The 18,389-nt window shown below is 29.1% G+C and overlaps 1 long non-coding RNA gene across 1 annotated transcript; it reads left to right on the plus strand.

Annotated features, from left to right (window-relative positions):
* The first annotated feature begins 780 nt into the window (after window positions 1–780).
* On the plus strand, window positions 781–2,052 carry LOC149513613 (uncharacterized). Its single transcript, XR_016329612.1, has 2 exons — window positions 781–1,152; window positions 1,269–2,052. It is a non-coding gene; the product is annotated as an uncharacterized LOC149513613 (long non-coding RNA).
* The last annotated feature ends 16,337 nt before the right edge of the window (window positions 2,053–18,389 follow it).

Here is an 18,389-nt window from a genome sequence, read left to right on the forward strand (position 1 = left end):
TTATATATGTTTGGACATGACGGAAAAACCTAAAATCGTTCACTTCATTAGACTCTTTTTAATAAGCTTAAAAATAAAAATATTTTAAACAAAAATTAAATTATTATTTAAATTTTTATCATTTTATTATAATAAATTAAATTTTTAAATATTTATTTTTATTCCATTGAATTATTGATTAGATAAAAATTATATGGTAGCCCTCAAACATCTATTAATGATTGTCAGTCATGTAACACGCATGATCACTTTCACGTTCGATCTAAGAGTTTAAATTAAATTGATTATAATAAAATATTAAAAATTTTGATAATAATTTAATTTTAATTTTAAATTTTAAATTTTAAACCTTTTAAATAAATTAAAAACATGTCTTTGACTTGGAGACATGTCTATTTAAAAATTAATAAAAATTTTTGTTATTTTATCTAAAGGTAATAAATGCATCACTAACAAAATTTATGATTTTTAACCAAAAAAAAATAATGATTAATATTTATTAAATTATTTTTAGATTTTTAATTAAAATTGATTCATTTTTATATTTAATTTAAAATTATTAAATTTTAATTATTAATTTAAAAATATGTTATTCATCTTTGAATTAAGTAGTGAAAATTTTTATTAATTTTAAAGCAATAAAAAGAATTTTATCCCACGAGGTATCCAGCATTTAGAGCGTTAGTCAAATTCGAAACGTAATTCCCTCCTTCACCAAAATACATGTGGCAGAGTGAAATTCATAGTAAAGTAAGTGAAATTGAAACTTTAAATAAAAACCGTCACTATCAAATCCAGAGAAGAGTCACGAGACGAAAGTGAACGGTGTGGATCATTTTCCATACGTAATCAAGAAATGTGCTTTCCGCCAAAAAAAAAAAGAAGAAAAAATCAAGAAATGTGCCTTACGTCAACGGACACCGCACCGCCATCGCTTAAAAAAAAAAAGAAAGAGTGGCGCCCAAAGTTGATAAAGTGGAAACATAAGTCGATAATCACCACAAGACTCCTCAAAGGAGGATCTGATCAAAGAAAAAGAGCTTCATCTTCATTTGTAAGTTACTTTAAGGTCTACGCTTTCACACACAGACCGGGTTGTTGGGAGAAAGATGGTTGAAGCTTCTTTTGCTTGTCGTGTTTACAACGAGTCAAGTAAGGGTTTTTTTTTTTTTTTTTTTTTTTTTTTCATTTCAACCGAAAAGATTTCCTTTCTTTTACTCTCAAAAGTTCCGCAAACTAAATGGGTTGTAAATGAATTTCGCACGGAGATAGCGGAGAGGTAGCAGCAAAAGTATCAAGAGACTGAGCGGAGTATATACATATTGAGAATTTTGAGATCGTTGTGGTGGGTGGTTTTGGTAGTCGTGTTTCTGTTAGAATGGTGCCGTGCCAACGAGGGTTGTCAGGAGAAAGAAAAATTGGGTCTGCTCGAGCCTTTCCCATTCACAGCAATCTGAATTTTATATTCTCTAAAACTTGAAGGGGAAGGAGGAAAGATCTAATTATTCAGATTGTTGCTAATGGGAAAGGGTTGAGTGCGATGCAGGCAGCAGACAATAGCGTTTGATCAATCTTGAGTTGCTTGATTTGGACCGTATTCTCATCCCTTGCGGCCTTCTCAAATCTGAAGTATTTCAGTATACAAGGCAACAACCAGAAAGGACCGGTAGTTATTAAAGGTAAGAACTAAGAAAAGCTACCCTTTTATGTTGGCTGAGTTGGAATGGTTTCTGTAATTTTTTTACTGAACGATTTATAAATTTTGAGGTCCTTTTTGAGATATGGGAGATGCCCTGACCTGAAGGCTCCTCATTTATACTGAATTTTGGTTTCTTTTCTATCAATAACTGTTAGTGATATAGTGGATTTAATTGCTTCCATTTTTTTGGTGGAAAGACGTTCCATTGGCAACTAGTAATTGTTGCTCCTGTATCTATGAAGGTATTTAAAGAATATGGTTTATATCACTTAAAATTAAAATCTGCTTGAATATATGTATCATGTATTTTTGGCTGATCTTTTGAAAATGGAATGCATCGTCATCAAAATGCATCATCATCAAATTTTATTTGACTCATGATTGCTGTACCTATATCTTTTCTTCTAGATGTTCTAGATGAAATAGACCTTCTACTAAGTTCAACAAGAAAAATTGGTATTGATATATTTTTCATACCAATGGGTTGAGGTTGCGGAACTAATTGTAAGTATAAACTTTCTGTTTCTTCGTTTCTAGAAATGGAAGGATTTGATATTGAAGAAGTTGACGGCAATGCTAAATTTCTATTATTGGTACTTCATGCATTTTTTAAGATATAGATTATTATTGGAGGCCATAATTTTTTTTGGTTTAACAATCTTATGGTTAACTTTCTTTGTTACTCTTTCTAATGGTCATCCTATTGGAACAGATAGATCTCTAAGATTCTAAGATTCATCATTTTGACTTTGATTTCTAATTCAAAGTATTTTGGCTCAAATATTTCTATAAGTTTACTATCTACTTTTTTTTTTGATAGAAGTGTGAGCATGATTAGTATATTCATTAATTGTTATCTAACTAACAGCTAAATCATTAACACTATCTTTTAGATAAGAGTTTATGGTCATAATTTTTAGACATAAACATTCCTCTATCAAAGGATCATTTATAAAAATAACATAGTTCGGCTTTACTTTAGATAGTGTTTGGTATAAGGTGATCATTCAAAACATTATGGTAATTTACACATGATGATTATATCATTGTGTTTGGTAAGCACTCGGTGATCTTACGTGATAATGATCTTGGATTACTATGAGTGATTAGATCATTACCTTTGAAAGTGATCTAATTCTCATACAAAAAGATAAAAAACTTTTACCACTGAAGTGAAATGATGTAAAATAAACAATAATCAATTTTACGCATTTAATTTGTGAATTAAAATTGTGTTGCTTCTCAAAATTGTAATTATTTTATATTATAAATTTTTATATTTTCAAACTAATATTCATTTAACAAGTGCAAAATAATTTACATATTTTTTTACTTATTTTAATATTTTATATACAATATAAAATTTTTATTTTCTTTTATTATGAGTTTAATAGATTTGTTTTATTTTCTAATTCAAATTTTTTTACATAATTTATATTATAAAAATCAATTTACCTATCAATAAATATATATTAATTTAATAATTTAATTATATTTTATTATAAAATAAATATTACTAATATTTTATAAATTATTATCTTCAACAACCATAAAATTATTATTTGTGTAACTATTACAATATGCATGGTTATTTTTGTACCTTTAAACAAAATAATATTTGATTTTTAGTAATATAAAATACAATGATCTTTAATTCCTAAGAGCTAATAATTGTTAATCAAACAAAATAATTTCAAATCATACGTGTTAAGATCATCTCGGTAATAAGACCACTTTGGTAATTACATTACCATGATGATCTTGTAAAAAATAGTAAACATTACCTTAAATCATACTACTCTTTATACTAAATTAACTTGAATTCCACCTATTGGAGCTTTAATAGGATCTTGAAATCTTTTATCTAATAAAACAACAATTAAAATATGTAAACACCCAATATGTTCGGGGTCTGTATCTTAGTTTTGTTAATTAATAAAAAATAATAATAATGAAAAAAATGAAAAAAAATGTGGTTGAATTGGTGTAAAATTAGGATTGAGAAGTTTGAGATAAACGGGAAGAGATTGAATAGGACTGAAAGTCTAAAGGAAATTGGGATTCCTATTTAGCTTTGGAGTTTGTGATTTTAAAGCTTATAGATAGATCCATAGATACACATAGAAAGTATACATAGAAAAAGAAAGAAAAGAGGGAGAAATAGAAGCAAAGAAAGAGTGTTTAGCAATCTTAGGAATTTTAGAAATTTTTTTTGAAATTTTTGGCTTTGTTTTTCTGAAAATTGTTTGACAATTTTCAGAATCCGGTGAATTTTTTTGCGAAAATTCAAGTTTTCCGGTGATTGTCCGATGAGAAACCCAATTTCTAGTGATATAACCCAGAAATCGATGATTTTCCCGATGACATTCAATCAGAAACGACGATCGAAAATTTCCTAGAAGGAGGAGCAGAGAAGAAAGAGAGAACGCGGGGAAACATTTAAGGAAAGAAGAAATTTTTTCCTTTTATACGCAAGCTAAACGACGTCGTTTTGAGTCAGCACTTAAACATGATCTGAGCGTTTTACCAATATTCGACCCGACCCGTAGCTCAACCCGAACCAGCAACCCGCATCCCTGCTTGGGCTCCAGCCAAGTCGAATTGAGCCTATTTTTCGTCGAGCTGTACCTTTGAGCCGTTTTCTGTGTCTGGAGTTGAGCCATGCCAACCCTTCAGCCAAGCCGTTTTTTATTTTTTTTTGGTATTTTTTTATGTGTTTGTTTAATTATTTTTTTATTTTTTTTGGTTTTTTTATTTATGTGTTTGTTTATTTTTTTTAAAGAGTATTTTTACATGAATAAATTTAAAAAATTTAAAATATAAAAATTAAAAAAATATATTTTTCAGAAAAAATTGAAAGTATTAATTTTTCTTGAAATAAAATTATAAAAAAAAATTTTAAGGAAAAGTTGAAAGTATTAATTTTTCTTAAAAATAAAATTTCTAAAATAAAATTTTTCAAAAGCATTTTGAGGAAAAATTGAAAGTATCAATTTTTCTTGAAATTAAAATTTCAGAAAAAAATATTTTGAGGAAAAGTTAAAAGTATAAATTTTTCTTAAAAATAAAAATTATCAAGAAAAATTATTTTTAGGAAAATTTGAAAGTATCAATTTTTCTTGTATAAAAGCAATGAGTTTATTTTTATATAAAACAAAAAGAAAAAAATTTATATCAAAAGTCAAATCATTATTTTTTTTATTTCTTTCTTTCTTTGAAAAATTTTTAAATGTTAAATAATCTGACAATGGAACCTCTGCAAGAGACATAGTAGTTTTCTTGCATATTCTTAAGGTAAAATTTTTTTTTTTAATTTTCTGTTAAAAGTATTGGAGTTAATTAAGGATAATTTTTAATAATTAATTACTTGATAATTTTTAAGATTTATTGGATAACACGAAATCGAGTTAGTACCATCTTTTGATGGGCGTTGTGAGGGTGCTATAATCTTTCTCACTCGTAATCGAACTCCCGAACTCTTTTTTGGTTAATAGACTCGAATATATTCTTTTAGAGATCCTTAAGCTTAGGTGTTCTTTGAAAAGATAGATTCTTTAGGTGGTCAATCGTACCTAAATAAAAAAGATTGGTGGTGACTCCTCAAGTCAATGTCTAGCGATAGATCATCAGATCTAGATGTTATGACAGTTTGGCAACTCCACTGGAGACTGTCGAGAGTCAGACCAGTAAATAAATTTGTGTTATCCAAAAGCCTAATAAAATTGAACATTTTTGTATATATATTTTTATTCATTCATTCTATTTATTTACTTCATTGATTCTGTCATTCATATGCATACGCATAACATGAGCTTTATACTCGAACTTCATCCCTCTATGAGGGAGTAAAGTACCTATTGCTTTCGTGAGATTTTAATGCCTCCGTAATGGCTAGCGAAATACTCCTACTCAAATTGAACCTTTTCTGCTTGTAGCCTATAATGGGTGAGAATTGTGGTGCCTTACTAGTCTGTAATAGACGATGATGTAAGGAGCAATTTGGGAACCTTTAGACTTTAACCTTAAACCACATATAGTGGATCTTAGAAATGCCTAACCTATAGATAGAGCAATTTTTTTTTTTTAGAATTGACCAAAAGCATAAGATTCATTCTTTTTATTATGTGTGACATTTTAATCTATTTAGTTATTTATTTATTTATTCCTCTTTATTTGATGTACTAACATCTTCTCTTATTCATGTTTGTATGATCCATACTCATATCATAAAGTTGCATAAAGAACATTTGTCTAAAAGATGATCTTCAACGAGTTTTTCATGGACTCCACAGAACGACTAGTTTGCTTTTCGTCTATATTAGCTCATTGTGAGTCACCCAACAAAATAAAGGTCCAGTAAAAAAAGATTCAACTAAAGAAGGGGGATTTACCAATCGGTCATGTTTCTACCTTGTCTCAAAAGACATCTGTCATCCTCAAACAAAATAATTTAGAAGATCTAATTGATATATAGAAGAATATGAGTCCATCAAGATAAGAGAAGTTTTGTCAGAGACATGGGCATATAGCACATTTTTTTACAGTAAATGTTGACAATCAACTAATTAGAGCTACAATATAATTTTGGAATCTTGCATACAAATGTTTCATCTTCAATGAAGTTGATATGATACCAATCATTGAAGAATATTCAACTTTGTTAGGTTTACACCTCAAGGCTTCTGACAAGATATATGTCAAAAAACATAAATCAGGGTTTCGTAAGAATTCGGCCTATCTTATGGGGATAGACAAAGAGATTGTGGATTCTCATGCAAAGAAAAAACAAGAACAAGCTTGCCTACCTTAGAAGTTCTTTCATGATTTCCTATTGCAATATGCCTACGAAGAACGATGGTTAGATGTATTTGCCTTAGCCATATACGGATTGATGATTTTTTAAAGGTTTTGGGTTATACTGAAATAGCAGTGATTGACTTCTTTGAAAGTGTGATCAATGGCTATAACCCTTCAACGATAATATTAGCAGACACTGTCAGATTTTTGAGTTATTATTATCGAAATGAAAGACATCTTATAAGCTGTATACAATTATTGTACTTTTGGATGAAAAGTCACTTCGAATGAAGAAAATGTGTTTTCTCGAAGCTTTATGTCAGTAATCAAGCTTCGATCAAGGAATTCTACGAAAGTGGGTGGTCAGAATAAAAGTCTAAAAAAGAGTGGATAGCTTTCTTACAAAAATTGATAAGTGCTGAGGTAAGATGGCTAGTCTCGTGGATGAATCATGAACCTATGCTATATTAATGTAGAGATAACATTGTGGTCCCACTTCTGAGTTTATGGGGAGCAACAAGTTATGCGTCACTTTTAGTGAAAAGGTAGTTTGGGGCAGAACAGTTCATTTTCATGACGCATAAGCTTCATCAATCAGATTTTTTTTACATTGAGCCAAAAGCATTTTAAAAGATGAATGAGGTGATTAAAGTATGAAAAAACTCTCGTAGAGTGAGTCTTGAATTGTTCACTGATAAGGTCACTCAGGGGTACTTGGTTTGGAGAGTAAAACGAATACAGAAAATGGTATTAACTTATGAAAGCTTTTAACCGCCAACAAGAGGAAAGCTTGAAGAGACACCATTAGAATTGAAACTTACGACAAAAAAATTCGAGTGCCAAAAGGATAAGTTAAAGTAAAAAATCCAGAAGCTTCAAAAGGAGAAGGATCAATGGAAAGATGAGCTAAAAAGCATGAAGTCAAAGTTTACAAGATTGCTAGGGAACGTGACACAACTGTCAAAGACTTAGCGGAGCTACACCATGAACATAAGAGGTTGTGTGTGAAGGTACAAACCAAAGATATAACAATCGCTGAGCTGATAGATGAAAATGAGCGATTGAAGCAAGAATATGATGAATTAGAGAAAGAAAATACCTAAGTACAAACAAAAAATAACATGTTGAATAGTTACTTTAGTAGATTGAGAAAAAGGTTGAATGAACAAGAAGACTATATTGCTGCATTGGTTAGAGAGTATAGAGAGTTATCATACCAAGTTTTGTGTGGTAAAAAAGAAAACCTGATAAGACAGAAGTATATTGAACATTTAACAACTCAAATTTATAAAGGGGTATGTAACGCAAGAGAAATGGTAAAAGAGGCAGAGGTATTGAAACAAGTGGTGGCCCCAGTAGGAGAACATAGGCAACATCACTTGAATTTCATCGAAGAAGTCAAAGATCAGTATGAGCAGATCAAACGATTTTATAGTTACAACTCTAGGATGATAAATTTTATGTAAATGAAAGTTCTTTAAATAAATAAAATCTTTTGGTTGAACACTGTCTTAAGGTAAATGTTCTCTTCATGCATGCATTTTCATTCATTATATTCAACAAAATAACCATGAGATAGTTGTATAAACTTGCTAATTTTAAGATATGATATTCAAGGTTAAGAATGAGTAGGAGGAAAAGATTGAGAATGAGTTGAGTAGGATTTTGGATGCTCTCAACAAGTTAAATTAAAAAAAAAGGATAGAAGAGAACACAAGCCAACAGGATCTTCCATCACAAGAAGTGGTCGACCCTCTATCTCCTTCAGGTATTGGTCTACAATAAGCTCAGTCCACATATGATATACCGTCACAGCAGTTCACATATCCTGTATATCTTGAAATGTCATCAACTTTAAACTCAGGACATTACCATAGCTATGTAAATTCGATCTGTACTGAAAAGGTAATAGAATCAATCCAAGTTCTTGATTTAGATGACTTGAAAGAAAAAGAGAAAGAAAAAATAAAGGTGGTGGAATCTCAGGAAGATTCGAAGATTAGTATACTTGAACAAAGGTTACGGGTTGTGGAAGGAATTAGGTTTTATGGTTCTATCTACTGGGTTTTACTTAGTCTCAGATGTGGTTATTTCACCAAAGTTTAAAGTACCAAAATTTGAGAAATATCATGGTACAAAGTACCCAAAGACTCATATCACCATGTACTGTCAGAAGATGACAGCCTATGCCTATAATGAAAAACTATTAATACATATTTTTTAAGATAATCTAACGGGCTTCGCTACTAGGTGGTATGTTCAGCTAGATAGAACTCGCATCCGTTCATAGAATGATATGACCCATGATTTTATCAGTCAATATCAACATATTATGGATCTGGCTTATGATCATTTGTCCTTACAGAACTTAGAAAAAAACACAAATGACTCTTTCAAGAAATACGCCCAGAAGTGGAGGGATGTAGCTTTTCAAATACAATCTCTTTTAACTGAAAAGAAAATTATAGTGTTGTTCGTTAGTACTCTGAAATCTCTCTTGTATGAAAAGATGATAGAAAATGCAATCAAAAATTTTATCGACATGGTGATTTCAGAAGAAATTATTGAGAGTACCATCAAGAATGGTAAGTTAGAAGGAGGGGAGGCATTTACGAAAAGAGCACCAAAGAAGAATAAGACTGAAGCTCAAGCTGTGAGCTTTGATAGGCAACAATTCAGGGGTTATCAACCCTACCCACCATAATGATACCTTCTATACTATCCTGCTGTAAAAAATGCCTCATCCTACCCATACCAGTTAGCTCCACAACCACTTTATTCATCCATATACCAGCCTATTTTTAGCCTCCAATCTCTCACATACAGCCTTAACATTCAAACTCCTGTAAGACCCCAAATTTGTCATGTTAGCCTAGTAAGTGGTTCACTAGAGCAACAAATTGCTCGAGAAAAACTCGTATTTAATCTAATTTTCATGACTTATATAGAGTTATATTGAGAGCTTTATAATAGCCACTTGATTGTCTCTAACCATGTGGAGTTGCTCAAGCTACCCTATTCTAAGTAGTATGATCTTACAGCTCACTGTGACTACCACTATAAAATTGCTGACCATTCCACTGAAAATTGTATTACTCTAAAGCATAAGGTGCACGATTAATCAAGGATGAAATGGTAAGTTTTGATCAAAGAAGAGCAATAACACCTAATGTTAGTGGTAATCCATTGCCTAATCACAATGTCAACGCTTTGAATGAGAATAAAAAACACGTTAATTCAAAAAGGCATGAAGAGCTACAATGAATCAAGGGCAAGATGTTAATAAAGATCTTTCACTTGATTGCATAGGGACACAATTTTAGAGAATGAAGATAAGGCTGGTTAAAAGTTTTATTGTCATTTTAGGATTTTTTCTAGAGTAATGTTAGAATTTCTTTTATGCAATAAGATTTCATTTGTTATCATTTTAATAAAAGGTAAGTTAATGCATTTCATTATATTTTCTCTTTCATTCAACCATTATTCCATACTTTGCTACCTTTCATAACTTTTATTCCCATTATTGAATTTTAAATGATGAATGTTTACTAATGATATCAATAATTTTGAGATTTAATTTTGAATACTCATTCACATTAATCTATGGAGATTATTTAAGCAAAAAAAGTCAGCTACTAGCAGATATGAAATAGATATATCTTAAAGATATATAGTTTGTTATAAAGATCCATAAGCTTATTTTTATTTAATGGATGATCTTCAAGAAAAGCATTCACATTTGAGAGAAAAAATAGTCATCTTTCTTTTACCATTTGAAAAATCATTCATTGCTACCTTTTTGAGCTTATTATGATTTTTTTTAAAAAAAAAATCTTAAACAAGGATCACTCTTTACACTGGGGGATATTTTTTTTTATTTAAAAAAAAAAAGATCGTAAAAGGTCTCAAAGAGAGAAAGAAAAGCAAAATGAAGGAAAGAGAAAAAAAATGAATGTCACACATGATTTAGGATAAAGTAATGATAATTTTTTTGTAAAGAATGAGATGGAAAAGAAAAAAATAGTGAAGTGATGCCAAGCTGCATTAAATGAGAATCCTTTGATTTTAAACCTTTTAAACAGGTTTTGAGCCTATTTTTATCCATTTTTTTCATGACCTCTCACCATGGCCTACATTATAACTTTTAAAAGTTCATTTGGATCAAATGTGAATGTTCGAATTGAATGGTCATATGTTGGGCTAAGGCATGCTCATGATGGAACTACGGAATCATGCTTGGTTACTCTAAAGATTGATGTAAAAGAGATATTAATAATGGGTGAAAAAAAAGAAAAAAAAAGAGAAAAATGAAATGAAGAGAAAATGGAGACCCGAAAGGGCGATTTGAGTAGAAAAACCTAAGTTGAGAGTTGAACAAACGATTCACATGGATGAAATACTAAAGACATATGAAGATCCTTCAAAGCTGGGGCGAAGTTTGATAAGCTCAAAATGATTTCGATAGTCAATTGAATGAGTTTTTGAAAAAAAATCATGAATTAATGTTCAGAATTATCTGGATATTCATTGTTTGGATATACCATTCATCCCAATGACATGTATCCAATTTGCTTATTCCTTATTCATTTTGCACCAAACCTGTCTTTCATTGATTACCTTTCTCTCAAATCACCCCGTGTTCCCTTATTGTTACATCCTTAGAATAAATCAAAAAAATATATGAGTGCATTATATTTGTCATGATTTGAAATGATGATGAATGAATGATAATGTGCTTAAAAGATTTTTGTATTCCTTTGAGAAGAAATCCAGAATGATAAGATGAATTAAGAAGACACATGGTGTGACCAAATGGAGAATATGATGATGGATTGATCAACAAAATGAAGATGAGGTAAATTTTTTTTTAAAAAAAAGTGATATGTCCAAGTAATGAATATGGGGATGAATTGATCTACATAACCTGTGAGTTGTGATGAAAAAGTATAGGGCAATGAGTAAAACTTGTGCTGAAAAGCCCATGAATAATGATTAAGTGATAATGATGAAATTTGCTCTGAAATATTGATAAGCCCATGAACGATGATCAAGTGATGAAAGATGAAATTTGTATTAAGAAGCTTATGAGCGATGACTAAATGATAGAAGATAAAATTTATTCTAAGATGGCTAGTGCTAAGAAGCTCAAAATGATGGAGTCTTAACAGTCATATTACCACAGTTATTTAGGATTTCATGACATTATTGACGTCCGCATTACATGCATCATGTAAGCATCATTGTTTAAATAGTACATGCACATAATTTGATAAATTAAAACTTTGTTTGGACATGCATGGCATTGTGAGAATTTAGGTTGTTGCATTTGCATCATTAAGAAGGCATTTGCATTTTTTATCATGACATTTATTGTATGCATAATTTTGAGTCACTTGAAAAAGAAATTAGGAATCTTTTGAATTTTTGAGTTCTCAAATGAGAATATTTGAATTTCAAATAAGAATTTTGAGGTGTGAAACCTAAAATTTATCGAATGTGAATCTTCAAACTTAAATGAAAATCTTTAAGTTTCGAATGAGAATTTTTATAATGTGAAACCCTAAGATTTGTCAAATGTGAGCCTTTAGACTCGAATGAGAAGCTTTGAAATTTTTGGATGTGAATCTCTAAAATTCAAATGAGAGTCTTTAAATGTTGGATGCGAATCTTGTAATTTACAAATACGAATCTTGAGATTTTGCAAATTTGAATCCTTATGAAACTGAAATTTTGATAATCAAATTTCAGTGAATTCTTACAAAGTTGAAAGGTTATTGCGAATTTGAATCTTTGACTTTCAAACTTAAATTGTGAATCTTTGAGTTTTTCATTTCAAATTTCATCAGATCTGATTTATGACTCTGCTAGACATGATCGTCAATGAGCAATTTATTTTTCAAAGTTGTGGCGCCTCTATTTAGATGAGCAATTTATTTTTCAAAATTATGGTATCTCTGTTTAGAGGAGTAGTTTATTTTTCAAAAGTTGTGGTCCCTCTATTTAGAGGAGCATTTTATTTTTCAAAGTTGTGGTTAACTCTGTTTAGAGGAGCATTTTATTTTTCAAAATTGTGGTTGCCTCTATTTAGAGGATAATTTTATTTTTCAAAGTTGTGGTGCCTCTGTTTAGAAGAGCTTTATTTATTTTTTTAAAGTCGTTGAGCCTCTTATTAGAAAAGCTTTGTTCATTTTTCAAAAGTCGTTGAGCTTTTGTTTAGAGGAGCTTTGTTTATTTTTCAAAAGTTGTTGAGCCTCTATTTAGAAGAGTTTTGTTCACTCTAAAAAAAAAAAGAAAGGGGTTGTGAACCTCTGCTTAGGGTGTTTCAAGTGTTAAAAAAAAGGGAATGTGTTGGCATAAGTGATGTGTCTAAATCTTTGTACAATTTTTGTTGCATAGAAAATACGCAAAGAGGGGCAACTGTAGACACCTAATATGTCCGAGGTCTATTTTTTGGTTTTGTTAATTAATTAAAAATTAATAAAAATGAAAAAATAGAAAAAAATGGTTGAATTAGTGTAAAACTTGGATTGAAGAGTTTGAGATAAACTAAAAGAGATTGAACAAGACTGAAAGTCCAAAGAAAATTGGGATTCTTATTTAGCTTTGGAGTCTGTGGTTTTAAAGCTTATAAATAGATCCATAGATACATAAAAAAAAAAAACATAGAAAGTATACATAGAAAAAGAAAGAAAAGAGGGAGAAACATAAGCAAAGAAAGAGTGTTTAGCAATCTTAAGAATTTAAAAAAATTTTGGCTTTGTTTTTCTGGAACTTTTCTGAAATTTTTCAAAATTCGATGAATTTTCTGGTGAAAAATCAAGTTTTTCGGTGATTGTTCTGCAAGAAACCCAGTTTTTGGCGATATAACCCAGAAATTGATGATTTTTTTGACAACATTCAACCTGGAATGACGTCAAAAATCACCTAGAGAGAGAAAGAGCAGAGAAGGGAGAGAGAACGTAGGGAAACATTTGAAAAGAGAAGAAAATTTTTCCTTTTATACGTAAGCTAAACGACGTCATTTTGAATCAGCATTTAAACAGGATCCGCACGTTTTGCTAAGATTCGACCCGACTCGTAACGCGACTCGAACCAGCAACTAGCATCCCTGCCTGGGCTCTAGTTGAGCTGAATCGATTTCTCGTTAAGCCGCACCTTTGAGCCATTTTCTGTGTCTGGAGTCGAATCGTACCAACCCTCAAGTCGAGCCGTTTTCAATTTTTTTGTTTTATTTTTTATGTGTTTGTTGATTTATTTTTTTGGTTTTTTTATTTATGTGTTTGTTTATTTTTTTAAACAGTATTTTTGCATGAATAAATTAAAAAAATTAAAAATATAAAAATTAAAAAAATATTTTTGAGAAAAAATTAGAAATACTAATTTGTTTTAAAATAAAATTATAAAAAAAATATTTTAAGAAAAAGTTAAAAGTATCAATTTTTCTTAAAAATAAAATTTCTAAAATAAAATTTTTCGAAAGCATTTTGAGAAAAAGTTGAAAGTATCAATTTTTCTTGAAATTAAAATTTCAAAAAAAAAAAATATTTTGAAAAAAAGTTAGAAGTATCAATTTTTTTTAAAAATAAAAATTATTAAGAAAATTTTTTTTTAAAAAAAGTTGAAAGTATCAATTTTGTTTTGTATAAAAGCAATGAGTTTATTTTTATATAAAACAAAAAGAAAAAGATTTATATCAAAAATTGAATCATTATTTTTTTTCTTTCTTTCTTTGGAAAATTTTTTAATGTTAAATAATCCGACGATAGAGCCTCTGCAAGAGAAACAGTAGTTTTCTTATACTCTTAAGGTGAGGGAATTTTCTTAATTTTTTATCAAAAGTATTGGAGTTAATTAAAGATAATTTCTAATAATTAATTACTTGATAATTTTTAAGGCTTATTGGATAACACGAAATCGAGCTGGTACCATCTTTCGATGGGCGTTGTGAGGGTGCTATAACCTTCCTTACTCATAAGCGAACTCCCGAATTCTGTTTTGGTTAATAGGTCCGAACCTATTTTTTTAGAGACCCTTAAGCTTAGGTGTTCCTTGAAATGATAGATTCTTTAGGTAGCTTATTGCACCTAAACAAAAAAGATTGGTGGTGACTTCTCAAGTCAATGTCTAACGATAGATCTCCAGATCTAGACGTTATGACAAAACAATTAAAACAAGATAGAAACAAAGAATGAAAGATAAAAGGATAGATATAAGAAAAGAGAAAGGAATGAGAGAGTTGTGAGGAATGATAGAGTTGAGAGGACTAATGCCTCTTTTTTACAAGAAAAACTATATTTATAGACAATTTTTTTTATAGCTGCTTGCAAGAATTTGCTTTAGAATTTGCTTTTTACATCTTTATTTACTATTGCTTGCAAGAAGCTTTTCGTTTCTAATAACTAACATTTTCTTTCTACTTTTTATAGTTTAGCCACACGCTTCTTATCTTTAGAGAATTTGTTTTCCAAAAAAGATCTAGTTTGTCTAGCTCATAAATGGTCCTGTTTGTCAAGTCTTTTCATCCTTCTTGAATGTTATCCAAGTTTAAGCCTTCTCCATCTTCATGGTTAAAAGATGCTGGAGAGTTAGTGGCTATTTTATTCCATCAATTCTTTTTTTTTTTTTTTACTTGAATAAGGATTTCATCTTTGTAGTCTACATATTCCATTTTTGAGGATTTTTCTAAAAAGGTCATTGCAACAGGTTCTTGATAAGTATTATAAAAATATAATCATTTTCTACATATATTCTGTTTCCATCAATAGGAATTCTACTAGTGGGTGTTTTTGAAATTATTTCTCTGGCTTTTTCCATGAGAAACTTTAATATTGAAAACCAATGCTTCTAATGAATATTTGGGATGTTTTGTGAATGCCAAAACACATAATAAAGAATTAATAGGCTATTATAATTCAAAAAAACTCAACCAGATGAAATAAATTATATTACTTTTGAAAAAGAATTATTAGTCATAAAAAATAGGATAAGTAGATTTCATATTTATTTATCACCAATATAATTTATTATTAGAATTGAAATCAAGTAATTCGATATTTTTAAAAAAATAAAAAGACAAAAACTAATCTACGAAGGATTTGGCGGTACAATTTTTATGTCAATATGATTCTTTTATTTAACCTATTTAAGGAACTAACAATGTTATTGATGATATTCTTAGCAAACCTAATGGGAAATAGAGGTAGCCTTTTGAACAAATAGGAGAATGGGTTACTATAAAAAAGAAGCTACCTAAATAAGGTTCCTCCTCCTTCAATAAAATTTCCAAAATTCCTAAACAAGGAATATAAATTCAGTCACCAGCACTAGTATTTCAATAGCCTAATCAAGGATTCTATTTTTACCCTTCAATTCCACCACAAGTAGTAATGGAACCATATCAATATTCACAATGGTCTCAAGATCCTAATTTTACCCTAGTTTCGTATTCAAATATCATTAAGAAAATAGAATCACTGTTAAAACATCAATAGCTAGAACCTATAAAAGATATTTATAATTCGGGATTACCCATTGGATTATAGTTTCAAGTTAATGAAATTTGGAAAGCTCAACTTCTCGGCAATAGGTCAACTTTCAAGAAAAACCTTATAAAGCTTTTTGAATTAAAATATCATGCAATTAATATAAAATATCATGCAATTAATTATATTAAACTCATGCCAAAATAAGAATTAAAAATAAATTAACAAAGACATCATGCAAAAATATACCTTTTTTCCTCAATCAACCATTTAAAATAATAAATATGATAATATAATATATAAAAAGAAACCAAAAGAAAAATCAAAGCAGAAAATAAATGAAAAAAAAGGGAAACCCGCATCACAGGTCGAGTCGCCCAACTAGTTACACGCTGGTTGCTAGTAGGTCAACTGTGTTTTCACGGGTCAAAGTTTTCTAAAAACGTCACCATTTTGATGGTGTATAAAAGCAAAAAAAAAAAAAAGTTTTTTCTTTAAAAAGCCTTGGCTTTTTCTCTTTTTAGCTAAACTTTTTTTTTGTTTTCTTTCTAGAAATTTAACAAGAAAATTCATCAAAACTAAATTTCGACCACCAAATCTAGATCTCAGTGCCAAAAACTTCAAACAATCATCAGGATATTCAAACCAAAACCAAAATATTGCAAACCCAGAGAACGACAATTACTTTCTCTTCCGACTATCGTGAACTTGGCTAAAAAATTTAAATGTTCAATCAAAAAATTCAACAAAAATCCAGAAGAAAAATAAAAATTTTGAGAAAAAACCCAAAACACTAAAAATCCCCAAAATTCACCAAAAAAATCTAGAAATCACATAAACCCAAAATTTCCTAGGAAAGAACCAAAATCCAAAATAAATGAAATCCCATAACAAAACCTAGATTTCAAACTTCAAAAAAAAAATTCTAAAAACTTTCAGAAAATCGACCCAAATCCAAAACACAATAAAAAACTCATGATATTTTTTACATTCCAATTGATTCCCCTCTTATGTGATTATTTTGTGTTCATATAGGAATTCAATTCCTATCAAATCTGGAAACCAAATGAAATTGATTATTGATTAGATTGTATGTGACTTAATTTTCTATAAGTTTCTTTTTACACGAAGATCTGTCTTTGATTTTCCATTGGTGAAATCTAGTAATTAATTTGCATATTTGATTCCCATGATTTTTATAAATTCCACGTTTTCTTTCCGTTTTTAATTTTCTCTCTTTTTTTTTTTTTTTTTACTTTTAACCTTTTTTTTTTTTTACTTTTAACTTTTATTTTTTACTTTTGACAAAATTAGATAAAAACAAAAATAAAATCAAAATTAAAATTCTAGGCTTTTATCTCGTTGGGCTTAAGGTTTTTCAATCAGGCCCAAGGTCAAATGTCCATTTTTAATCTTGAAAACATTTTTAAACAAAATAGGATGTTTACAGTAAAGATATTAGTTTCAATTAAAATTTTTCGAGTATTTTCTTTTAACTCTTTCTATTTTGTTGTTTCATGCTATTTCCTTTTATTTAAAATTATATTATGTATTTCCTTATTCAACGATATTTTTTTATTGTTTTTCTTTTTTATGATATTTTAAAATATTTTAACTTTATTTTTATTTAAAATTTTATTTTATTTTATTATTTATTTGATATTTCTTTGTCAACAGATCTACTCAGATATAATAAAATAAACATAAAAGTCTCAGCTTGGTTGGCTCTATTTTTGGCAAGTATATCAACAAAACAATTTTTTTATATATCCTTCATCAATTGAACTTGCATTTTATCCGTAAAACATCTCAAGTTATCTAATAACACATATACGAATGATTTTTTTTTTTAAAGACACATAAAGAATAACTTTATTATGACAAGAATTTAAAAATGAATGGTCATTTGAAAATTAATTTTCAAAATAATATTAGAAAGTCAGGGCTAACAATAGCTTGCAAACCATTCTTTATGGCCTCATAACTCAGTACTCATGCGAGTGGTATTGCAAAATCTGCTTCAGAAACTAAAAATGAAACTATCATTGTAGCACTAAATCAATCCTGCAATACCCGTAACTTCAGGATTCCCAATAGGATACACATCTATCTTTACTTTGATTAAGATAATTTTTATATGATTTCAATTACTATCCTTAATTGATTAATTAGTGCAGTTTTTCCTAAAAATAATTTTATACTTTTGTTATTTGAATGCCCCATATTCTTAAATTAAAGTGTATTAACTTCTTTTAATCAAATATTTATTGTTCTTAATACTTACATTGTTTGTCATTTTTCTTAATATTTACATTGTTCTTAATGACAAATAATTTGATTCATCTTAATACTTACATTGTTCTTAATACTTACTTTGGTCTTAGTTTTTCTAAATTTTGGACATTGTTCTT

The sequence above is a fragment of the Durio zibethinus genome, chromosome 18, assembly GCF_047325235.1.
Source record: "Durio zibethinus cultivar Kanyao isolate XHJ-2024 chromosome 18, ASM4732523v1, whole genome shotgun sequence".
NCBI lineage: Eukaryota > Viridiplantae > Streptophyta > Magnoliopsida > Malvales > Malvaceae > Durio > Durio zibethinus.